This window comes from Agelaius tricolor, unplaced genomic scaffold (assembly GCF_023055355.1).
Source record: "Agelaius tricolor isolate 1412-34295 unplaced genomic scaffold, bAgeTri1.0.p SCAF_3, whole genome shotgun sequence".
NCBI classification, from domain to species: Eukaryota; Metazoa; Chordata; class Aves; order Passeriformes; family Icteridae; genus Agelaius; species Agelaius tricolor.
Window position 1 is genome coordinate 5,279,472 of NW_027269263.1, and position 27,317 is coordinate 5,306,788.

General features: G+C 40.3%; 1 protein-coding gene across 4 annotated transcripts in view; it reads right to left on the reverse strand.

The window, feature by feature from the left end:
- PHF21B (PHD finger protein 21B) overlaps positions 1-27,317 on the reverse strand; it is a 142,886-nt gene that overhangs the window by 105,081 nt on the left and 10,488 nt on the right. The gene's annotated exons all lie outside the window — the stretch shown is intronic.

Consider the following 27,317-nt stretch of genomic DNA (forward strand, 5'->3'; position numbering starts at 1 on the left):
AAGGCCATTGTCAAAACTCTCCCAGCCTCTCCCTTCCAAACTCTCTCTTTTTCCAAATCTGAAAGTTCTATTTCAGCTGATTTAAAAACAGACTTCTCAGAGCTGAAAACATGGGAAGCCTCATTGATCTACTGATATTTCCACCAAGTATTAACTTGTTTTATATTTTGAAAAATGCACTTCAGCACAGTTCTAGCTTGTACATACACAGCAAGGCAGAGTCTGTGCCTTTTTCAGTTTGCAGCCAGGACAGTGACATGAAAGCTGCTTGAACTTGCACCACAGCCTGAAAGCCAGGGAGAAGCAGAGTGTCAAAGTGACACTTTATTATGACATTTTTGTCATCATTCCTTAGCTTGCTAGAAAATCAGCCAGTCTTGAGGCAGCATCTCAGAATCCTCTGACATCATTCTGTGCTCTCAGAGAATCACAGTGCTGAGTGGAGAATAATAAATAAGCAAGATGCTCTGAAAAGGGATGTTCTGGTAGGCAGGTTGCACAGGCTGGAGAGTTTGTGAGGGGCAAGACTTGATGCCAGATGGGACTTAGTCCCTATTATGATGCTGTTGGCATTTTTAAAGGATGCATATGAAACTAAAAGTTACAGAGTAACACAGGTATTTCTTTGTAGTATAAAATTATATTTGCAAAACAAACACTGTTAACTGAAAGCTGTGTGGTTATGGGGAATGCCCCATTCATCCTAATACACTGTCTAAGATAACAATCCTAATAAGAAATCAATTTCAAGTCAATATATTCACTCTTCCTACCATTTGCTTGTATTTCACTCAGTTCAAGCACTGACAAATCAATTTCCAGTCACTGATATGCTGTCATAATGCTGCTGGACACTGGAAAACACAGCACTAAAGCCATGCAAAGACGTGACAATTCTGGCAATTGGTGACATTTCAGTTCCAAAAGATCATGATATAAGAAAAAAGCCAGACAAAGTCTTGACTCTAAACATTCAATCACTGTGAAATAATTTGAATAATACCTACCTATGTTTCACTCATGCCCATTTTTGAGGGCTTGTACAGCTCAGGAAGGAATTCTGAGATTGCTGACCCAAATTTTCTCCCCTAGCATTAGGCTTGCAGGGGTAAAATTACTCTTGTCAACAGGGCCATTCCTAATTTAATAAAATTGAAACCAGAACCATGCATTCTGTTATGGTCCTAAGAAAGCTGTGTTTAAGCAGTGAATAGGTCACATATGGTGTGTGGCAAACTGCAAAAAGAGACAAAGCCAACTCCTAATTGTTAAAGGTCATGAAATCATGCTGGTATGTATTTATAATTGCTGATGCCACTGAAGAGCTCCTGAAGATCTGCACTGACATTTGACAGGTGAAGTCTTGAAATTCCAGAAGTTATTCATATACTACAGTTATTCACAAGAGAGCAGCTGGACTTTCATATGCCCAAGCACCACAGCCAACACACCACAGCTTTACCATATTTGTAACATGGACAAGTCACAACTTCCAAGTTGCCATTGTGACTACCTGAGAGCCTTAACCAAAACACCTACTGAGTGGAGCAGCACACCTCAGCTTTGAGAGGCAGAAAACACTAACTACTGTGACACACTGCTCAAGGGAACCCCCTCCTTCTCATATCTTTGATCTCTCAGAAATATGAATTATTGATTTCAGCACTTGGGATCCTTCTTTAAAAATGCCAATAGACAGAATGATGCAGTCAAAGCCATAAGCGACTTTTTGCTGAAGATTAAGAGAATGCCTTCTCCAAGAATCAGATAATGACCACAGTGCACACAAGGCTGCAGGAAGAATCCAAGAGTCCTGGTTCCCACCCCATATTCTACTGCTTAAACAGCATTTTCCATAAGCAATTGAGAACAGAAGATTTAAAGCATTCCAGCTGCAGCACAAATCCTGGTTAGAGTGGAAAGTAAAATCAGCTAACAGCAAAGTATTGCACAATTGAAATTCACAGCAAAGTCCTCATCTCTCAACCTCATGGTCGCATTTCCTTGACATTTAAGAGGTTAGTTTCACATGGGATGACTAAGGGAAAATAATATTTTGTGGAACAGAATTTGTAAAGTCAAGGTTTTTGATCCCAAAACAGTCTCAAGCAAATCAAATGGGCTTCTAAGCGATCACCAGCTCCTGGAATACTACACCTCACAATGCCTGCAAGATTCCTGACAGGCTACAAAAACTCCTGTTGTTGACCATCATGATAATGTACCAAGATCTCCAGTACATCTGCTCAAGTCCTTCTACCACCAGTCTGCTTGGAATAAGCTGCACAACCTACAACCATAAGCAGTGGTCATTATTAATGATACATGTACATGGTTGTCTTACTCCATGCAATTTACCAAGTGTCTTCTGTTGAAAAAAAAAATACTCTTTCTTGACTTCATTTGCATTTAATTTTCATATTTAATTATCACCAATAGGTAAGATTAAGTATTTTCTTAAAAGACAAGAAAAAAAGACATTGTAGTACTTTTAAAAAGAAACCATCAGCTCTAAAAGACACTATTTGAGCATAAATATTGGTTTTTGCTAAGTAAGAAGTGCTTTGATCTCTTTGCTGCAGTTAATGGATACATGTCTGAGCAGGAAGGGGTGGGGGAGAGGGAGGAATCAAAACCAAAAGACAAACAGCCTGAAATTCCAACAGAGCCCTCAGAAAACCATTTATTTTTCCACATCGCATACTTATTCTTTCCACACTGGTCCTGAAAACAAAACCCCAATTTTCAAGGCAAAGAACACCTGGGGGCAGAGGGGACTTCAGAGGCAAACTATTTATCTTCTTGAAGTCCCCTTTCACATGTGTAATATTAAGTGTGTAATTTCAATGTGCAATATTAAGTTAGCAATACAAAATCCCCCCCCAATCTATTCCCCTCATCAAACCACTACAAAAACCAACCACTGGTATGTTCCACTAATCTTTATGAATATTACACAAAAAAGCTGAGTCTTGATACAAAGTTTGCTGAGATTTTCCCCATGTGAAAATTGCAGGGCTGGAGCCTCAGTTACCAATGAAAATGCACTTTGGAGGTTAAGAACATGCAGGTTTGGGCTCCTGGAGGGAACATGCCCCAGTAATCAGACTAAAGAACTGCCAGGGCAGACAGATTGCTCTGCCAGTGAACCCATTTAGCAGTTCTACCCTAGCCTGTCTCTCCACTGAGACACTTCAGAAAAGGAAATCTCTGTTTTAATAATCCTAATGCTCTGGGCAGTTAAGAGGATGCATAAAAATGTTGCTCTTTAAAAAAGAATTGGAGATTCTTTCATTTTGGTTATTAATTAAAGGAGAGGAGAGTATTAGATGGGAATGGAGCAAGCCTGTGGGGATGTGATTGGGAAGTTGGTGTCTTCCATGCACCAAGTCAGTGGATGGGCCATGACCACTGGGATGCTGCAGCACTGGCCTGATTTACTCTGGCTTCTGCTTCAAGTGGTCGTCAAAGCAAGTTCAGGCATGGTACATCATTATTATTTCATCAATTAAATGCACTATGCTCAGCTGGCAGCCAGTGAAGTCAGCTGTCACAGATGCATCCAAATCCAGGGCAGAGGGGGGTCTTTGTTCTTTAAAAAAAAAAACAAAAAAAACAAAAAAACACTGTGGAATGAGATGTTCCATACTAATCAAAACAGAAATGGTTGAAAACCCAAACCCTTAATATCTAGCACAAGTTGACCAAGGGGAAAAAATAGCTTGCTTTTGTCCCTCTTATTTTTTACTAGAAACACTTTATCTTCTTGGATTCAAGGAAACTTCCATTAGGCAAAAATTCAATACTGAGCACCACTTCAGCAAAATGCCCTTGTTGCAGAAAGCTCTGAAAAAATCCCTGGAATTTGAGGAATTTTTTTCTTCTCCAGAAATCTTATTGTTTTGTTTTGAATGCAGGAGACAAAGGAACAATGCTGCCCAGTCTCTGGAATGCCCTCTAAACCTCCAAAGCCACTGCTCCCAGCAGCTTTTCTCTCCCAGGGTGCTCGATGGAGGTGCAGTGACCTCAGCAAACATAAATCACAGGGGTTTTCTTCTCTGAAACAGCCACCCACAAAATTCCTTTACAAGCCACGGCACCACAACTGAAGAGTGACTTGGACTTTGCTGTTGTTTTTAAAACACACATTCCCTTTGCTCTCTAATGTGTTTGTAAACAACCTTGATCTTACAGATGTGTTGAGTGATCAGTACTGCCAGCTGTTGAAATCACAGAGACTTTTTAAAGGAGTTTTGTGGATTTTGTATTTCGGTTCTGTTAGCTCATACCACGATACTCTCATTTGTTCCAAGCCATTATTTGCATGGCTTTATACAACATTGATTGTAGGGGTGAGTGACAGATATATTTTCTTTTCAGTGGTTATCAGCTGACAAACAACAACCATTAATATTGGCTGTCCATCTAAAACACAGGGATTTAGCTCCATTTGTTTTTTCAGAAATTTATATTGGGAAGTAGTTCAAAAAAGAAAAGGATGTATCCCTTCTGGAATGACAGCCAATGAACTCAGATGCCATGCAGGAGGTGGAGATCACAGCCAGCAACACTGAACTAAAAGCCCAACTCACACAGCTGACAGGGCTCTGTTTCATCATGAGAAGCAGCTCAATCTTCCCTGCAGAAGCACAAAGACAGGCCAGAGGCTCTGCTCAGCAGTCCTGAGGAGCTTCTGGACTATTTTTTCCCCCAAGTAGTAAGATAATTGATACTGAAAATGACAACAATCAATAATGGTTGCAAACCTACTTACAAGCCATTCTCCATTCATACTGACCTGTCAGGATTATTAATAAAAGCATAAGTGCTCTGGCCTAGCTCCCCTTTCAATCAATAGATTCCCAGCCATAACATGTTCTTCATCCTTCATAAAGAACATATCCTTTTGTATAAGAACATATCCTTTATGAAGAACATATCCTTTTGTATAAGAACATATCCTTTTGTTCTTCATCCTTTATAAAGAACATATCCTTTTGTGTAAGAGATCAAATTGACTACCTACAGAAAAGGTGTGCCCACAAAAACTTGTGATACATTAGGAATCTCCCATGTTTAAAGGGGAAGTGGAGCATGCTGTAACAACCTGGGTGGAAGCCTTTCCTTTGCTATGCAAGCATCTCAAAGCACTTGCACACTGCCACATTAAAGCAGAGCTCCACTATCCTCAGCAGCAGACACAGTGGCCTCAGCCACTCCTTGTGTGGCCCCTCCAGGACTTTCCCCATCTCTGTATCCTCCTTTGAGCATTCTCCATCAGTTTTTATATTCTGCTGCCCAAAACTGCTGAGTGTACTCAAGGTGAGGCCACAGGAGCAAGGCACTCACTCTGTCCTGAAGGAAGGAAGGAAAATGAGAGACACAACTGTTGAGACCCTCCTCTAAGAAAGAGACATGACAGATGTGAACCTCTGCAATCAATAGAATTGGCTTCCCTGAATTTGCAATCTTGCCCATCCAGTGCAGTAAACATCCCTTTTAAACTACAACTAATTATTCAGGAAAGGTATTAAAGAACATTGTGCTCAGGAAAAATTTGCTTTAAAAAATGCTCTTTCCACTACACTTATCCAGCTAGAGTTTGTAGCATACACTGACTGCAAACTGCCCAGTGGAAAGACAGGATGATAAAAAGTCACACAGCAAAATTGCCAGTCATGGTTTTCAGTGCCCAGCTACTATTCCTTAAAAAAAGACTCCAAAATGCTCAAGTGTAGTGGGTTGACTGTTGGCCAAACACCAGTGCACTCACAAAAATCATCTACTCATCCTCTTCTGCTCTAATTGAGCAGAGAAGGTATAAAGATTGATTAAAAATTGAGCTCATGGGGTGAGATAAGCACATTTTAAGGGCAACAACAGGCTCAAAACTTTAAAAAGAAAATAAAGAAAATTTTTATTAAAATAATTAAAAGAAGAATGATAAGAACTAAAGTAAACCTTACACCAACTTTCCTCCCCCCAGCTCCTCTTTTTTTCCCACCAACAATGTAGAGACAAAACCTGGGATTTGAGTCAGTCACCACATCTAAAAATAAGTCTTTCTTCAGTTCACTTAGGGAGAGGAGTCTCTCCTGCCATGCTACAGGAACAGCTTCTTGTAGCTTTAATTTCATGGCTAAACAGTCTGCCTGGCACCTGCTTGCATGTGGAATTCTTCCAACCACTACCATTCATGGCCATTTTGGATTATGGGGTACAATTCTTAAGGATGAGCTGTCCTAACACAGAAGCAAAGAGTCCTCTTCCTCTATCTCTGAAAGCAGAAGTTCCCTCTCTCTGTTTAAGTCAGATCACAGCTTTTTTAGTATCCACATTCTCCAATTCTCACAGGCTGTGGGTGAATGCTGAATTCCCCTATAAACTTTATGAATTACAGAGAAACAGTCTGGTGTACTGCAGCCTTCAAGACAGTTTGCAGAAGAATTTCAGCTCAGAGGCCCAGAGTATCTCCTCTTCCTCCTCCCTCTCCTTACTGTGATATTTTATGAAAAATCCCTTCGCCAGGATTTTTTCTCCTAGGAAGATGAGAAGCCTCAGCTTCTCCATGTTTTGCTCCTCCAGAATGCAGTCTGGAGATTGTTTTCCAAACATGTGAATTGTTTTTAATTAATAGCCAATCACAGCCAGCTGTGTCAGACTGTCTGAGTCTATCATGGGTTTTTATTATTCATTCTTTTCTAGCCTTCCATCTGTATCCTTTCTCTTTCTATAGTATGGTTTTAGTATATAATTTCTTTTAATATAATATAATAAAATAATAAATCAACCTTCTAAAAACTTGAAGCCAAATTCTCATCTCCCACCTTGTCCTGAAAACCTCACAACACCACAGTTCTCCTCACCTTTTTCTTTTTTCTGGGAGAAAATTGATGTCTGTAGGCTCATCAGCTTTCAAGCTCTATTATTTTAAAAGACTTTATAGAGTTCTGCAGTGCTGAACAGGTAAATCTCACCTGAGCTCTGCATGGGGGAATTCCTCTTGCTGTTGGTGCCATGATCCCTGCTGGACCCTGAGGTTGCTCCTGATGCTGATCCCAGCCACAAATCTCAGCTTGCTGGGCTGCAGCCTATGGCTGCTGCCTCCAAGGCAGGAAAAAAGGAACTTCTTACAGCTTTTCCTTCTTAAATATGATTCACAGAGGTGTGTCCAGCCTTTCTAATTGGCTTAGGTATCAGTTTCTCTGGGTCTGGATTGAAGGCACTTGAGACACTAATTCATGTTGGGACTCAGGTGTTTATTATTTCTTATCAGTAAAACAGTCTCACTGCTGTGAGTTCAGCAGCAAGGCACAAAATGGCCAACAGTCTCTTGTTCCAAGGTCTTTTAAGACTAAACTATCCAATTAAGAACTGGCACCTAGATTATTTTCCTTTTTAACCCAATAACTCATCCCAAAGAGCCCCCAGTGGGGACTTTTCTGCCCAATTACAAAATGCCACCCAAACTCATAGAGAAGAAGGAAGAAGCAGCATGAAGAAGAAATTCAGGACAACACCCTGTGCCCTCCATCTTGCTCCCATCCACTACCCACTAAAAATCCCAAAACCTAAATTTCTCACTGAGTGATACACCTACACTACTCTCTATGATCTATTTCACATTTTTGTGGGTTCTAGTCTATCTTGAAGTCCAGGAAACTTTCTCCATGAATGAGGGTCAAAGTCAGTGCTCCCCTGGGGGTCAGGGCACCCCAGAGCAGACAGAGAAATATTCCCTGTGCCCTGGGTTTCCACATTAGCAGTGTGTCCATCCTCAAAGCCAACCTGCTGCTGGTCTTGCCAGGCATGGAGGAAGTTGCTAGTATTCCTTACAGAAAAATCACTTCTGCGGCTGATATGTTTTCCCTCTTCACCAAAAATCAATTATTGCAAAACCAGTATATCAAGGTTTTACTGGAGTTTCAGTACTGGCATTTCACAACTGCAAATTACACAGTTCAGTTTTCTTATTTTAAAATTAATTTTATTATTCATACAAAAACTTATTATTGCACTTGTCTAGAAGTCAGTTCCTTCTAAAAGTACGTCATTGTATTATTTCAGACCATAATAACCCTGCATGCTGATTTTTATTATAAATTAAGGTAACTTAGACTGGAAGATCTTGGGACTGAACACAAGCTTTTTTGATCTGTATTTCTGTAAAAGCAGGAGAAAGAATCTTGAGCTGTGACTGACATCCATAGGAATTGTCACAATTCCTAGGAAGTTACAAAAAGGAAGCAGTGATTTTGTGTTCCCATTGCCACTGCCAATGCTGTCACAGCAGTTGCAGGTGGTGCAACCTCTCTTGTGCATTCTAGCATGGTGTGTGACAGAAAATCAGGTCACCTTTATTCCATCCTGAACTGATAGCACAAACACAAATACAAAAATAAGAAAGGACAAAAGCCCTCCTGTGTTTTGAAACAAACTAGGTCAATCAAAACTCATGCTGCAAACAGGAAACTAGAAATCCCAACTGGATGGCTAAGGCCAGACATTGCTTGAGTACAGTTAAATGTGGCCAAATTTGCAATGCCATATTAAGACATGCTTGATACACTTCAAACTTTAATATTTTAACTCCATTTCTGTATATGCATAACAGCTATTTCTGGGATAATTACAATCACCCTGTAGTGCTTTACTGATTTTGAAATAAGCACAACATTATAACATAAATTAACTTGAAGTAGAAAATACTAACAGAATTAATCTGCATGAACACACTGAATTTTGTGACATTCAATAGACACCCTCAACCTCTAACATTAGTTAAGTAGCCATGCACATGCACCCAAGATGGTAAAGGATAAAACAAGGATCTTGTCAGTGCCTCATTTGATTTGTGTCTAGGAAAAGAAATATCTACTGACTCAGGGTTTAACTGGTCCCATGTTTTTCAAGTCTCACAACAAACTATGTAAATGATAGTCTCAAATTAAAATATTCTGTCTTTTGTCAAATTATTCAAACTCTTCACATATTGTTTTTGAACATAAATGAATTGCCTAGTGCCCATTATTTTTTTTCAAAAGCAAAACAAAATTGAAACTCAATTTAAAAAAGAGCTTTTCCAAACTTTTAAAATAAGCACACATACAATATATGGAAATTGAAATATTGCATATTAAACTCAGATCTGGAGTAAAAATGCACACTAAATGTTCAAAAACATGGCTTCAAGGAAGCAACTTTTCCTCTGGGTGAGGATACTCTGGTGACTACATCTAGTCAGGGACTTCTGTGGGTTTCCTGGGCAAATAATGGTCTCCAGTCCCAGTTATTCCTGATGAAAAGAAGACAAAGTCATAGGATGGCATTAAAGGCACATTATCTGCCAATACAGCCTGCTCCAAATGTGATTATTACTTGTAGAACATCAGCTTTAACAAGAAATCCATTTGAAATCACTAGATTTGTTTCATTAGTGTTTGTTCTGGGCTAAATCCTAGGATTCCTGCATCCCTCTTGTTCTTAATTGCATTAGAAAAGCAGTTGTGGAAGAGGAGACCAGGGTGTTACAATCCCTGACAAATAGCTTGGGTGATCCATGGGGTTCCATTAATGCATGGGAAGAGCTTTCCTGAAGATGGGTCAAATTAAAGACTAATTCAAAAGTGCCTGTTACTCACCAGAGAAGTCTATTGGCTATAAAAAGGCACTTTAAAAACAAAAAATTCAAGAGCATTTATTCATCAGTCTTCCATATACTTATATAAATACATATTTTTAGTACTTTTGTGGTTATTTACACGTTTTCAGGCATATATTCAATTTTGTTTACCAAAGAGCTCTCTCTACACATTTTGTTGCCCAGCACTGCAGTCAGCCTCCCTTATACACACCAGACAGGAATGGGGCATGACTGCAAAAGCTGGGGCTGCTAAAACCCAAAGTTTCTGCAGATCATCCTCACACCATGCTGCTGGCACAACCTGAAGACAATAACACAGCTATTACAATATTTCAGCCACTGAAACATATTTAGTCTCATCTCTTTCCAAAACCCAAAGGGCCAGTAGACACCATCATGGGCTGAATGTTTCCCAAGTAAAGCACAGACCAAGGTTTTGCAGCTGTGCACACAAAGGAAGACCTGAGAAGAGGAAGGAGCAGTCAGGTGCTGACAGACTTGGCTGCATTAAAAAGGCATTCAGAGTTCTGACAAAGAACCTAGAGCACCAGGAGAACTCTGACTAGACCATGCCACTTTGGGAAGCGGAGGATTTTTGGGGTTTCTGTCACTCAGGTTTACTGAGTGACACCCATGGGTGCAATGGCACCCAAGCACTAACCTTGCCAGCAAATTCAAGGAGCTGGCTTCTGCTCACTTGACAGCAGAAATATCCTGGGTCTTACTGACACAATTGAATTCCAAAAATAAAAGCCAGCCTGCATGGTTGCATCTTGGAAAAAGACACAGGGTTTGGGATGGTTGCTGTTACTCTTCTGCAAAATTTTCACTTTAGCCAAAACTAAAAGACAAAACATAAAATGCTGCCATGACATGACATGACAGTGTGGCTCTTACTTGCTCCACTTTGCAGCTGGTACTAGTGAAAGAAGCAGAACAGGAGCTGAGAGCCTCTTTGCTGTCAGAAAATAAAAGCACTGTCTATTGAGACAATTATCCTACATCAGGACTGCATTATTTTAATGAAACAAGACTCACACAGAAAAAAGTGCCTAACAGCTACACTCCTCCTCATGTCTCAGTGCTGCCTTAGAGCAGATGAAATTCTGAGAGAAGTTTAGAGGGTTTCACATAGGATCCTCAAGCACTTTGTACACATTGCATCCAGCAAAGGGAGAGATGTATTCTGTGGGAAAGCTGCAGGAATGCAGGCGCCAGTGCTCCACTCCACACTGACACCAGGGTTACTGTCACTTTAACAAGCTTCTACTACAGTGCTATTATCATTCAAAGCTCCTTATCATGCCAAGTGCAAATATTATGACTAGCTGAACATCTAGAGTAATCACTGCTGTAACTGTGTACGTGTACTTGTGTTTAATATTGAGGGCTGTTGCTGTCACCAGGCTATGAAAACCAAGCTGGCATTAACACCAGCACTGAGGATTTGCATACAGCTGACAGGAGCAGAGCCTGGCACACTGCTGGGTGGGCACAAGGCAAGGGAATCTGACCACCACGCAGTGTCTGACCAACACCAGCCAGGACAGAGGGCTTCTCAGGAGCTCCACTTTGCCAATGGAGCAAAGAGGGGCACAGCAAACAGGCACTGTGCAAAACACAGCTGCCTCTGCAAAGCCCGAAATTGTCTTGTGGCTGCCCCACTCTACAGAATCCAAGCTGAGGCTCCAACATGTCAGGTGGGAAGTAAGGAAGCTTTGAGGATGGGCCCCTATCAGATGGCACCTACAACTAAAGCTGCCTGGCAAGCTCTGAGACAATACACAGTCAGCAGCCAGATGCTCAAAGGTGAAGTGCAGGCTTGCATTTTCTTGGAAATATCTACCAATTGGGCTTTGGTAGATTTTCTTAGCATGAAAACTTCCAAGCTGTACTTAGTCACAGCAGACTGACACTGGTTCACCCTTGTGAGGTTACTCTGGACTCAAGGCAAGGGGTGCTGTGCTTGCTTCTGACATGAAACTTCATTTTACGGAGTGGCCAAGAGTTCCCACTGATATGAGCAGGGGAAAGTGTTGGGCATTCCTGAAAAACTCTCCATTGATTTCTCAGTGCCTCAGTGTGTAAAATATAAACATCCTACTGCCTGGGAGACTGCAAAGTTCAGACAAGGTGGGAAAGAAGAGGTACAGTAACTGCAGTGGCCCCCAACTATTTGTGTAACAAAAGCAGTGCAAAACTGTCCTAAACATGCAGAGGTCTTGTTATTACTGTTCAAATGGCAAAGCATTGCAGAAGCTTGTGTCAAATTGATGGCAGAGTTAAATGCACCAACTTACATCAGAGGCAAACACACTGTCATTAACTAGGCTCTGCTCCCAAACGTGGATTTCTGCAGTTCCAGTTTCTTAAAGAACAAAGGAAGCAGAATGTTAACTAATATTTAGTAGGATCACAAAAAAACTATATAATGGGCACATGATCACTTGGGGAACACTTTCTATTACTGACAGCAGTGTGCTACTACAGCTACATGGATTTTCAAGAACCTGCTCTTTAGGAGGAAAAGGGTACACAGTGAAAGAGTTGGACTGGAACAGGGAGGAAGGAGCATGTGAACCCTGGGTATCTGTAACAGAATATGGGCTCTGCCACAGAAACACTTGTTTTTGCTGGATTGCTTCAATCTTGCTTTTCACTGGCACTAAATTCATCAATATGAATGGACAAAGTCAAGAGCCCTCATCAGCAGCACTAATTAATTTTTTTTTTCAGAGATATTAAATCCTAAATCAGATTTTTCAAATTGCTACTTGGATCACTTGTGCTGGCACCAAACAATCTGAATTATTCATAACAGCAGTGCTAATCAAATTCTGAAAACCCTGGTGACCCCCTGCTCTTGCCTGATAACTGGGAAGCAGTACTAGAGAGGGCAGGAGGTTGCAAGATTAAAGTTAAAGAGGTTCAGGAGGAAATTGAAGCCAGTGATGCTTTATGTGGCTACATTGTGCTAAGAAAGTAAGCCAGCAGATGATAGGCTCTCCTACAAAAGGAGAGGGAATTTGCAGAAGTTTTGAGTGCATAACATCCAGAAAGGAATTGCTCAGGTGTAATATATAAAAACACAGTTATATTTTGCTAACATTTTTATATATACAAATCTTTGGGGCATGTAGTTGGATATTCACAGTGCTAAAACACAGCTGTGTTATTTCCAATGACTTTGGGCACATAATTCTGAGTACAGCAGTAACAAGTTCTAAAAAACAATTACCATTGTTATATTCCCTATCCATGAAGAGTAGCAAATGTCTACTCCGAGAGGTAAGGTCAGGCAGTTCTAGGGAATTTTTCATTTGCAAATGAATAGATAAATCTGCATTCAGTTTCCTAATACAGCTGCACACAGGCACCATAACATTCCTGGCTGCACCCCTTTACGGCATTTGGTCTGTGACATCACACAGGGTGACCTAGCAAAGGACACTGGGTATCAAACAACACTAGAAAGTGCAAGAAAACTGTCTCTTTTAAATACAGGCAACATTCCGTTCCATCTAGAGGGCACTTTAAATCAGAATTTCCTAACTATGACAGCAATTGAAATTCACCAGGGCAAGTACTATATAGTGAACACCACTAAGCATGTTTTGTGTAAAGATTAGATCTAACAAGACACTTGTCATATATTGCACAACCACCACATGATTTTTCAAAACAGAGTTACTGAGGATGGCCAGCTGTGTGAGACAGTGTGACCTGTAATACTGTAGTTACAGAAACATTATCAGCTTCAAAAAACAGTGAAATTACTGTATCTATTATGGGTACAAATGGTGACTAACTGTGATAACTAAACTACAGCAGCAAAGGGAAAACTGTTCCTTTTTTAAAGTGAGCTTTGCTGTATATTTGACAGCAGCTTTTGTCTAGATGGGTTGAGAGTTTTGCTTTTGATTAGCCGTCACAGGCAACAGCTATCTGGGGTAGTTATGCTCATATCCATTTACTTCCTCTTGGCAAAAGAGTTAGAACCATCAGTGGGGATGCAGAATAAAGTTTTTATATTTAGAATTACATATTTTAAAATAACTCATTTGGGGGTCTCTATTTTAAGGATGTTCTGTAAGTCAGTTTAAAGACAAAAATTTGCAAGGATGCTAAAGCTCTGTTGTGCTCATGATGAAATTATATACATATATATGTAGAGATTACATACCAATAGACATTTGTGTATCCACAGAAGGTAATAATCAAACTACAAAGTGCAAATTTAACTTCAGACTTTGGTTGTTAAGACACCATCCTGAGTGCTAGAGGTACTGTCATTTGATCAAGTAACTAATACAAGATGTAGCTGTGAAGTTGGGCTCTGAGCTGATTTGGGTTCTCCAGGCTTTCTGATAGTTTCCTGCAACAAGTACAGCAGGTCATGACAGGCCCTAAATGCAACATTCTGATCAGTGCAAGAAACCAAGTCATGGTTTCTAAAAACACAGTTTTTAATAGCTTGGTATAAAGCTGTCTTAATTCAATTTTCAGGCATGTCTCTAATTTTTTTTTCATTAATGAAAACTCATGGTCTTAGTTTTCATAGCTTTCAAAGAAAGAGTTGCCAGTGTTATCACTACAAATGTACACTGTCAGCATGACACCATTATCACCTTCTCTTAAATTAATATTAGGGGGTTTACTCCATCTCTAGCATATATCCCAAGACAATCAGTTTAATGGCCTATGCAGGTGACCTGCCAAAAATCAAGACAAATTGAGCATGACAGCCAGAAGGTTACCTTATGTCTCTTCTAAAGCCTTTTCTAGAGTTACATTTAATTCTGAAAATCCATCTTTTCTATATTCAAAGCTCTATGATTAATTTCAGCTACTCTTTTTCTCCTTCACTTATATTTCCTGTTTCAGCTGACCAATGAATTGGCCACCTTCTAATTCCAGTCAGTAAAGGAGTTTTATGGACACGTCATGGCATTGTAGTTTACGTACAAGTCCTCTGAGGAAGCCATGTATTCACAGATGGCTTTCCACTCATTATGACAACCAGCTCACTTTATAAGCTTGTAAGCTTACAAAAAGTATTAAGCTGTAAGTAAAAAGTGTAAGCTATAGAAAAGCATTGGGAACATCAAGACCCCATGTACTATTTAAAGAGATATTGTGCACTTCCTTTTTGCTACAGCTGCCAAACCACATGGGCATAATTATTTCAGTGAAACATCTGCTGACTAGGTAGATACCACAAAGACAGTGCAACTGTTCAGAATAAGGTCCAGATCCATAAACATATCTATAAACTTTTGATTTCAGGGGGCTTTTAACTGCAAAAAGTCTCTGTGAGTCTGCATACCAGTGAGATCTCTTCCTGCTCCAGCCACAAATGCTTATTGTGATTTTTGTCACACCACTTAAGCCCCATACTTTTCCTCACCTTTGTGTGAACAGAAGAAAAGAGGACAAGCCTTATCTACAAAAAGGGCTTGGGGAGTTTGGTATTAATTTATGCTTATTAATTGCTTGGAGAGCTGAGGAAGAGAGGGAAATGCAAAAGCAAAGTCTTTTTATTAAAAGAAGTTGGATGACAAGAAGTGGGACACCTTCTGTAATCCTGAAGGAGGACTCCCAGCTAGGACAGGGTGTTCAGAGGGAGGCAGCACCCTGGGAGGCAGAGCCAAGGTGGAGTTGCCACCAGGTTTATAAGTACTCAGCTTCCTCCATTCCTGCTTTCTGCACAGTCTCCCACTCTCTCTTTCTTATGTATTTCTCAAATTTATTTCATTTGGCATTCTTGCCCCAACCTCTGTGATGGTTCTCTTGACCTCTGCTCACTGCAGGCTCTGGGCTCTGTCCTGACACATGCTGAGCTCCCCTGGGAAATACAACACAGTTAAAAAAGCCAGAAAGCACCAACTCAGGTTGCCCAGAGTTTTTGCAGAAGGGCACAATCCCACCATCAGAGAAAAAAAACTCAGCAACCAAGTATCTCCTAACATTTCTTCACAAGTTAGGTTAGCTGATCCTTCCCTACTTGCCATACAGTTTACCCTGATTTTGCACTGCAAGTTAACTACAAGCCCTAAGAACTGTACAAGATACAAGTAACACAGTGATCCCCAGGACATCACAATACAGGAAAACCCTTCAGTGCTCAGCATTATCATAGCAGTGACTGAGGATTGGTGATCTTCAAAAGAAACATCCAGAAACACAGCCTTATTGGCAAAAGACATAATCATCTCATCTCCAGAATGACAAGACAGACTCTACCTTTTCTATTTAAAGTTTGCCTCGTAAGTTCATCCAGCTGGAAATAGACACATATTTCTGGAAGAGTTGATGGCTATGAATTGCCCACTCATGTAGTATTAGCATCCAAGACCTTTCTTCCAGAGCTAGCTGTCTGGCAACCTTCAAATGTTTTCCATGGGCAATCCCAAATGTTTAACCTCTGGCATTTTCTGCCATACTAACAAGTAACGTTAATGTGTGTCACACATTTAAATGATTCCTTTTTCTTTGACCTATCATGTCTGCCTAGTGATAGAAGAGCTTCATAGTCTGTCAACCACTATTTTAAAGCAACAAGCAAAATACATGCACAGTAACATAAGATGTATGTTTTGGAGAAAGATGGAAACATTTGGCTTGCACAAATTCATATTTCTAGCTTATCTGTCCCCAAATAGCTCAAAGACAGTGCATAGGTCTATAATGCACTTTATTCTGGATGACTGATAATGGGATTATTGCTCATACACCAAAACCAGGACATTCAAAATTATATCCATTTATTCCTAAGGAACAGAATGATTGTCAGAGCCTAATGTGTTTATCAACATGAGGCTGAGCCAGTGAGGTTAGCTAGATATAGCTCCTGGAGAATATGATTGTGTCAAGGGATCCACAGTCAGTGTTCTAGAGAGTGACTGTCTAAAAAAGGGACACCCAGCCTGAGAAATTATTCTCTTTGAAGTAGCACCTGCAATTTATAGGGATGTAGTGATTAACAGAGCAGTGAATCTGAGGTGGGTTATAGACCATGAACTGTAGCTCCAGAGTGTTTGTTCTCCTTCCTGTTTGCTCCTCAGTCAGACACAGCAATTAGATTTCCATGATTCCCTGGACTTGAGTGAGCCAGTAGAAGAGGTTTTTTCTGCCCTGTGGGATACAGTCCACCCAAAGGGTTTTATTCTCCCTAATCTGATCCCAAGGAGCCTCTTTGCTACAAATCATGACACCAGTAGTCCCTGCTGTATGTTACACAGACTGAGGGCTAAGCAGGCAGGGAAGCGAGATTCCTCTGTCCAGTGAAGGCATCTGATCCAAAATCTTTTCCAGTCACAGAAGCAGCTCTTGTTTCATGAAGGTTTGGATCAGACTTGAAGGACAGGGCTGGGTGGCAGTAGCAGGGATGATGGGGTGGCTGTGACCATTTCCATGGAGAGCAAGAAGCCTTCTCTAGGACTGTCAAGCATCAGTCCTAGATGCCTGAAAATCCTAGAAAAGTCCTCACTAGCATAGTGATGAGCACATGCATCACTATTTCCCAGTTCAAACTTCACTTTTAAGAGAGTATTTGTATTTGCCAAGCCACAAACTGCAGCAGCCACAGTGGAGACTTCATCAGCAAACAATGACAAGACAAAGATACCATGAGAAGGGAAGGCAAGAACCACCACAAGGGTAAGGCATGCTCCTCTTTCAGTAGTGCACCACAGAAACACATCTGTCAAACAGTGCTGAGACTGAAGTAATCAACTAATGCAACTAATTACCACTAATCGTAATATAGTTTCTGTCTTGCTGCTAATACATTTAGACTTGCTAATCAAATCAAACTATTCCAACTTGCTGTGCTGCTTCCAAATAAATACTTCATCAAGGATAAAAAATGAAGCTTTGTTCTTTTTTTTTTTTTTTGGTGGAGTTTTTTGTTTGTTTGTGTTTTTTTGGGTTTTTTGTTGTTGTTGTTATGGCTGTTTGGAGAGGCCAGTGGCTTTTTTTTCATTTATTTCACACTGTAACAAAACTAGTAGAAAATGCCATCAGGAAGACTACTCAGCACTCTGAATGTTTTCATTTAGGAGCCAGAGCATGCTCACATCCCTCCCAGAAGAAGTGTAGAAGAGCAGCACCTTTACAGGATGCCCATGCAGGTAAACTGATAAACTAGACATAGTTCACTGGATTCAGTTTCCAGCTCTGCTGCAAACTTCCCAGCCCTGCTAAATACCTCTGAGCCTCAGCTGCCACTCTGTGCAAGTGGAACTATAATGTCTTTTTCTAAACTGAAAGTTCTTCAGACACAAGTTCTCCCCTGCATTTCTGTGCCTGGGTTAACACCAAGAGACTCCTGAAAGGTTTCTGGAAGCTCCTTTAATAGAAAATAATTGACAAGTGGTTTCCAAAACTGTAATTACATTTGCAAATATATGATTTTCCTTCATACATAAAAAAGAGAAAGTAATGAAACTTCTTCCTTTAAAAACTGCACCATTCTATACGGTTTTAATAAGTTCCCTTCTACTGGAGACTTCCACATGTGCCAGAGATCTGGGTGCTCTGGAAAGGAGTTTCACACAGGTGAACAGGCAGTTCCAGATGCTTCCAGGACTGAAGTGAACTTCACTATTTCACAAACAGTCCAGCACAACAGAGGAAAATTTGCTAAAGGCACACACTGAACACTGACATAAAGTTGAAGTTTATTCCCCAAATTACCAATATAGCCCTTGGAAATCTTTAAGATTCCTGAAAGATCAGACTCTAAGATCCTTCCTTGTTTTTGAGGACTTTCTCCCATCCTAAACCCAACCACCTCCATGTATGCAGCCAACCACATTCTGAGGGAAAACCAACAGCCAGTACTTTGTCTTGTGTCACAACAGAAATGAGTCCTCAAAATGCTGTGAATCAGTCCTGCTCCAAAACCTTAGCCACTATTTTTACAAATTCAAATCCAGAAAAGACCACAGTTAATGTAACAATGGAACAGGATTTCGATATTTAGTGGTGCCTAAAAAACAATAACCAAATTAATTTGCAGCTACCATTAGTTGCCAACTGAGCACAAACATCTGACATTCCAAACAAAAAAAGAAAGAAAACAACTAAATATTTTATACCAAAGAGGGCCTCAGATTTTAATTAATTTTTAGACTTTGAAGTTTGCAAACAGCTACTTGTAACAGAGTTTACAAAGGCCAGTTAAAATTGTGGTGTTGATCTAGAAATCAATGTATTTTCACAAAAAGCAACTCATTAGCAGTGAACATTCATCACTGCCAGGTATTCCACATACAAGAAGCAGCATCTGGAGGCTACTGAAGCAAACAGTAATCACAGAGATTTAAAACTGAGACAAGATGATCAAAATTAGCTCAATATAGTAAGAAAAAAAAATTCTGACCTTCTTAAGAAGACTTCAGTAGCATCTTTTTCAGTTACCATCAAGACCCATTTTTGTCAGGATGACCTTTCAGTGTATGTTGCATCAAGATTGCATCACAATTGCTTTCTTTTCACTTTTCCCCTCCCATTTTCTGCACCATCCAAACTCAGAGAAGGGTAGAAAGACAGACAGACAGATAGACTGACTGACAGAGAGATTCATAAATAGATAAGTTTTATTTTACTGCTGTCCCTTACTGGCAGAAAGAAGAAATGAGAATTAAAATACTGCATGTTGCTGCTTTTCTTTATTACAGTGTTAAACCCACTACCCAAGATTATTAATAGCAGTTTCACAAGCTCACTCATTCACTTTCCAGCACGCATCTGTACAAACCATGCCATCTTCTGGTGCTTCCTGGCAGCTAAAAAAGAAATTCCAGTGTCAGAACTTAAAACTGTCACCTCTATCTCCATACAGGGAGTCTTCTCCCTATGATCCTGTATCTGACCGCAGCACTGTACTCTGAGAAAATCTTTCATGGCTCTTCAGGTATTTTACGGCTCTTCATGGCTCTTTCACGTATCACAATCCCAATGAAAAATGAAGTGCCAGAAATTGTATGATTTACTGTGAAACAACAATTCTCTCCTACAAACTGAGCAATCTGTGCCTTAAAAGTCTCTATATTCAACTTATAGAAACATTCCTATGACTGATACCATAAGAACTAGAACAGAAGACAATTTTGAAATCAGTTTCTTAATATAACAGAAGCATGTGTCCATCAAGAAGTTTATGACATCTGGATCCAACTCCCCACATGACATAAAATACAGATTGGCTAACATGTTGAGCTACTCTTTCAGTCCTTTACCTTGTTTTTCTGTATCCTGCAGAAATAGTTCCAAACATTATGGCCCACAAACAAGTAGCTGCTATGTGTTTTCTTCTCCTGCCAAGGCTTCTCAACATCTTTGCATGTCACAGATTCACCTTTTATTCACTGAATAATAAAAATTCACTGAATAATAAAAATAAATTCACTTTTATTCACTGGATAATAAAAGACTGGTTGTTTGCTTCCACTTTCTACACTGGAAATTTGTTCCAGAACCTCATTCTTCTTGTCACTTTGAGATGAACACAATGTCCAGCTTTCATTTCTGCTGTGGTTGCAGTAAGAGGACCACTGCAGAATGTACCTTTATACATCTTGTACCTCACAAGTTTTAAAGAAATGTTTGTTACTCCACAAGGACCCCACTACACACTAATACCTCAGCATCCACAGTTCTCCATTAATTCTGTGATGTGTTTCTATGCAGACCTTGTACTGTGAATAAAGGGTGTCATGCTATTGAAAAACATGCTGACAGCAGGAAATCAGGACTGTGTGTAAGGCAAGAATTGTATAAGACTGATATACCTGTACTTGGTACAGGAGGAATTGCTGAGTAAAAACCAGTAACTTATCACAGAATCACAGAATGGGTTTGGGTAGGAAGGGACCTCAAAGATCACCTTGTCCCACCCTCTCCCATGGGCAGGGACACCTTCCACTATCCCAGGTTGCTCCAAGCCCTGTCCAACCTGGCCCATAGCACTTCCAGGGGTGGGGCAACCACAGCTTCTCTGGGTAACCTGTGCCTCACCACCCTCAAAGGGAAGATTTTCTTCCTAACATCTAATCTAAACCTACTCTCTCTCAGTATTAAGCCATTTTTCCTTGTCCTGTTACACCAGGCCGTTGTAGTCTCTCTCAATCTTTCTTGCAGGTGGAAGGTGGAAGGCCACAACTGGGTAACCCCACAGCTTCTCTTCTCCAGGCTGAGCAATCCCAATTCTCTCAGCCTTTCCTCACAGCAGAGCTGCTCCATCCCTCTGATTGTCTTGGCACCTCCTTTGGACTTGCTCCAGCAGCCCCATGTCCTTCTTGTGCTGGGCTCCAGGGCTGGAGGCAGCTCTGCAGGTGGGGTCTCACCTGAGCAGGCAGAGGGGCAGAAAACCCCTCTCCCTTGCTGCTCCAGTACAAACCCTGCACCATCAGCTCACAACCCAACCTGTGCAACACAACCATCAGCTCACAACCCTACCTGTGCAACACAACCATCAGCTCACAACCCAACCTGTACAACACAACCATCAGCTCACAACCCAACCTGCGCAACACAACCATCAGCTCACAACCCAACCCAGCCTGGTGAGAAGAAGCACCATTGGTATTTTGACCCCCTGTCCAGCTGCTATGCAGCTCCTGAAGGTCAGCAGTGGTGAAGTTCTTGATGAAAGAATGCTACTGGCTTTTTAGAGAATGTTGGAAGACCACTCATTTGTTTCCTTGTCTTGTAACAGCCAATATTAACATTTAAAAATGGCACTACTATGCTCTCTTTCAGTTATATTTGCTGACTTTTCTATAGTGAGAAAAACATTCAAAGTAAACTAAGTCAAGTAAGTTTCAACTCTGTTTACGAACCTCATTGAGTTTTTTGGGTATTGCGTAATGGACAACACTACAAACATTAGGAATCTGAAATGAGAGGCAACAGCTCCTACTGAAAAAGGGAAGTGGTGGCATTCTATTAAGAAATATAAGGAGTTCCAAAGTGGCCCTCTAATGTTCTGTTCAAGCAAGATATCAAAATCAATGGACATGAAGTTCTGTTAACACAGACAAATTAGGTGCAGACTGCAACCCAAAATATTATAATGCCATGGAAGAGGCTCCACCCTTGAGGGACCCTGTTCCCAGCCATAATGGGATGTATAAGTTTTACATACAAAATAAGAAAATAAAAGCTTTAAGTAGGATTCCAGAATTCCATAAAACCTGAAATGACCCAGATCTTAGGGATATAAAACATTTCCAGCCCTCAGAATAACGTGGGAAAAGATAATAGGGGTTGATTCTTCATCCTCATTATGCAGAATAGAGAGGAAAGCACTTGATGTGCCCATGCCCACAAGCAGGGAAACTGCCTTCCTCCCTCTCCTCTGTACAGAGCCATCATTACAAAGACAGAAGGGCCAGAGATGGGCAGTGCTGTTTTAAGTGTCAGAGGAACCCACCAGCAAGGAACACATATTGGGTAAATCCACATTAAACACTGCTTCCAAGTCAGGAGGTCATTTCTGAAGCAGATCACCCTGTGATCTGATTGGAGTAAATCTTGTACTTTGTTTCACAGTGCAAAGTAATTCAGAAGTGGACCAGGGGGACCCTGTTGGGGTTAAACTCAACAGCAGAGCAAACTTCTGGAGCACACAGTAACAGCCATTCAGTCCTTGGGATCAGCCTAGGGATGAGCCCTTGGGTACAGTGCCCTCAGCACCCACAGCTCTGCTCTCCAAACCTTCCACTGCACTGTGAGATAACCACCACCTTCCTATGAACTGCAACAGACCAAAGAAAGCCTCTCTTTGTGTCTCAATCTAAAAATCCTCCAGGGCAAAAGAGCCAAAGCCACACAGCAAAGACAGAAGCCAGAGGGGAGCCAGTCACCCACCAGTGACTGGCAGGAGTTCAGTTTTCACTGTACAACTACTTGTCCTACTCAGAAAGCATTACAGACACCCACATTAGAAACTGATCATCTTATTCCTAAGGAAGTGACAGCATTAGATGCCACCATCACTCAGCACTCTGTATTTTCCTCCTTCCCCAGCTAAGGTGGGTTTACCTACCTAAACAAACAGAAAGAGAGGTTGCCTCGTGTATTTTGCTAGATCAGCTTTATGTTAGACCTCCTGGAAAACAAGTGAGGGAAGCAAAGTGACACATCCATTCTGGGAATTAAAAGTTATTTCAATATTGAAACTATTGAGCTTGAAATTACCACTCTGAGGTGGGACATCATCACTCTAAATAGAGGGTTATTCAAAATTTTAACATGGACAACTGAATACAGAAATGCTAGCAATGACATTCCAGTAGAGGAAAATCAATCACACCTCCAGTTACAGCTGGTAATTAAAAATAGATGTAGTATATTAGCCTTGAGATATAAAAACGCACAGCATTTTGACAACTACTGATTTGATATTACTGATTGACATTTTGACATTACTGATTTGAATCACACTAAAACTCAGCTTCCTGCACGTTTCCTGGGTACACATTCAGCAAAAGCTTGTTCTATGAAAGACTGTATCAGCTTCAAGCAAATAAACAAAGAGTGAAAAGTGTGCACAGGGGTATCAATCCTTATCTTAATACCCCTTCTAACATCAAACTTGCTGAAGAGAATTCCTGCCTATCATCATTAGCTAATTAATCTTAAAATGTTCTCTACCATTTCTCCAGGGAAACAAGGAAATGTGGGAAGAGGAGACTGCTCAGACCTCTTCCAGTTGTGGGTATCCATAAAGTCACAGTGTGCCTGCCAGCAGCTCCTCCACAGAAGCTCTACAGCCTCTGCTTTGCCAGGAATTGTGACAGAAAATCATCTTCACATCTCAAACTTTGACCTATACCTCTCTATTTCTCATCAGAATACTGGGACCTACCTGCTGTGTTCACAAAGAACCTGCAAGTTAATTTTAATCCCTTTGCTCTAGATATCACCTCAAATTTGTTTTCTTGAGCTCTTTGTGTGTTTTGATCTCTATACATATTGTACACCTCTTCTACCAGGAGGAGGGGATTTTTCTCTTTAAAATATGAAGGGGGGTGTTTGCCAACACCCTTGATTTTGGCAGAATCTGGCCTTTGAAACATAAATCCCTGTGTCTACTTTGTCTTCTAAGCCATTTCCACTAAAAACATTTGGGATGCTCTTAGACAACAGTCAGTTCCCTCAGAGCAACACTGGACAGCATGTAAAGCAAATTATTTTTGTTTAAGGCTGATCCATTGCACATTCAGCACAGCAAATCAAATTCCCACAGAAGTCCAGCATCCACTAATTCCAATTTCAAGATTTTTTAAGTTGAAAATAATGTAATTACTTGGGAGGATCCTTAACCAGAGAAGGTAAAATTCTTTCAGTGGATAATAACTCAACAGACTACAGGAGTGATGAGTTCAGTCATGTCAAGAAACTGCATTTTAATAAATGCCAGGTTCTGTACATGCCTAGTCTGCTGAGAACTGTGCATTTTGAAAACTTCATGTATTTATATGAGAGGGTGGAACAGGCCAGCTGATTAATACATAACTATCTAATGATCAAAAGATCTTTTTCAAGGAACAGTGAATCATTAAGTAAATATGTAGCAATTTTCAGCATTATTATTCAGACTTTGTTCTGGAATAATATTTTAAAGCTATTTTTTGACACTAAAATCTAAAGGTTTAGCCACAGACTTTAGAGAAAGTCAATCAGCAAACCAGTGGCTGATGCTAACCTAAACTGAAGCCAGCTTAATGAAAGAGCAAGAACCTGGAAGATCCAGACAAATGAGTAATTGGCCAAATTTGGTAGTTTTGGGATGGCAAGGAAACTGGTCCAGCTGGGCCAGATTTTTGAGAAGTATAAACAGGCACAGCTCAACTGAACCCAAGGAAACTACAAAATCTTAACATGAATAACATGAATATCTCATATATCTTCCTTTTTTTTTTTTATTTCAAACAGTGAAGCAAAATAGATTATCAGAAATTGTAATTATGGACAGAGCTTACACATGCCACTTTGCCCAGCTAACACTAGTAGAACTAATAGGGGCCACACAGTAGGAAGATCTTTAGAAAATACATTAGCCCAGCTTTCAGGACATTGGATCATCTTACAAAATCTATCATTATCATTTGACAGCACTCAGTTTAATAGGAGGCAATTTCAAACAGCAACCAGGGACTGAACTGCAAAATAACCCAACAACTCAACTTTGAGAGAACCGTAGAAACACAGCATGGCTTAGGTTGGAAAGAACACCTTGTCTTAGGTTGGAAAGAATATCTTTCTTTTATTTTTCTATAAAATAGGATAGCAAGTTCATAACAGTGAGTGAAATGGACCACCTCAGGCAGCCCAAGCCAGGAAAATGCCAGCTTACTTGCTCTGTATTTGTAACAGTAGGCAAAGTCACTCAAAGCTGAGTTTTGGGGGAAGTTTATTCTTCCACTGTGTATGGAAAACTGTCAGCTACTACTGCTTTCACTGCTTGCATTACCTTATGGTCTGAACCCTGGAGGAGAATCTCATTAAGCCAAACCTAAATACACACAGGATAAAGACAGACCCAGACCCAAAAAACTTCAGCATATTTAGGAGAATTACTTTATTAAGAAAGTGCAAGAGGAAAAAAAGATACAATAATCAACTATGGCAAAAGGCCTGAAATCCAGAGCTTAAATACAAATATAGTCTCATTAAAAAAAAAAAAACAAACTATCTAAAGATGTCAGAAATAGGAATTCATACTGAAGGCCTCATAAACTCTCTGACTTAAAAATACACAAATGCAATCAGGCTCCCAGCCAAGGATACAGACAGAAGCTCAGACTCTGTTCTTAAAACAGGTCTTTCACCTTCACCTACCTCAGGCTCAGTGCTGGCCTAGATCTCAACCCAATTTCCACTAGTTTTATGAAGTTACACCTGAGTCTCTGCACCATTGCTAGGAGCTGCTGACTCCCCTCTTTAATCATCAGTACCAGGCCTCTCTGTGTATGTTTGCACATACACATGGCAGGGAGAAGGGATGACTCTCCAATGTCAAAAAAATCAGCAGAATGCTGCACTCCCAAACTGAGTTGGCATACAAAAATCATAGGCTTCTCACAATCCTCAGTTATATTATTCATGCAGAATGCACTCAGCATTCTATTGTTCCTGCTCTCATTGTTTATAAATGAGTCTTTGCTTCATCTGGGGATGGAAGTTCCTTTAAGCTTCCTTTACTAAAAGTACTTCTGTAATGAGATACAGGGCTAGCACTCAGAGGGTTAAAGAAGTTTCTGGAAATGTTTGTGCTTCTGGAAAAAAAAATGTATTTTTTTCTTTATTGAAGGAAAAATGAAACACCGGTCTTGCTGATTTATTTTAGCCAATCTGACACACAGGTTCCTATTCCTTCCTAAATGTTTCAGAAAATAATGAAGTTCTTCATTTTGTTCTCTCTTACTGCAACATTTCTGAAGGAAATTTCTTTGTATGTTAAGACTCTTGTTTTTATACCCCACTTAAATATTCCCAGCTCTATGACATTAAAACATTAACCTAAGACATGGTTTTTAAATGCTGTGCCTGGCATAAATCCTATTTCTCATGACAGGACATGAATTGTTCCAGGTCCCTTCTTTCAGGGATCTACAACTACAAAAAAAGATACAAGCCTTTGTCCAGCAATATTGCAAATTTCATGATTTAGCTTGTTTGACAGATCGGACTACCATCATTAATCCTGGAGATTCCCCCAGATCAGAGTTTTTTCAATCCAAATTAAGTTAATTAACATTGGGCTGAATAGTGAAAGAAAAAGTAAGTTTATCAGACGGCAACTGAATCACTTTTGGCTGAGGACATGCTTCTGTTTTAAAACCAGTATCACCACAGTTTAAAGGGGACTGGGACTGCATCCTTTACCTCTCCATTCTTCACCTCTCTTCTGCTTTTAAAGTTCAAAGGACTTCTTTATGCTGCTACTAAGGCTGAGATACTGCAGATCCAAAAGGGACAAGAGGCAAGCTGTCACCTGACATACTGAAACCAGTATCCATCCATCCATCCATATTTTGGAGTGAAAGGAAACCGGGTTTTTTGAACTAAGGACTCAAGAAATATAACAGTTTGCCAGTTAATGGAAATGCATTTTTATTTCACTAATGTTAAGCAGAGAAACAATTCCATCTCTTTCAAAGCTTTCTCCTGTCTACTTGAAAATATCCACGGACTTTATGAAATGGATAGGTTTTGTCTTTTTAATATCAACTCCTAATATATTAGCTCTTAACTGAAGTTTAATGAAGCCATCCCCAAGAGCAGTATCTTTAAGCCAACAATCTCCATCCTCTGTGGGTTCTCCCAACACTCTGGACTGCCTTCATCTGCCCTCTCCCCTCCTCACCTGCTTTGCTCCCTCTGGTAATATTCGGATTTTTATCACGCCAGTGCAAACTTTGGGTAACTCCAGTGAACTCCAGGGAAATATATTTCTGGACTTACACCTGCCTAGCCTGCAGAAAATGTAAAATGAGCTGAAGAATATTTAGTTTGCTCATTAAAGGCATTTTCCCCTTTAATTTATAAGAAAAAAATAATGAAATCTGGATTGTATTGGTCATACTCATCTTCAATAATACCACATTCCTCCAATGATCCTACTGAAAGAAGCTACCCACTTTTTCACTCAAAACATATG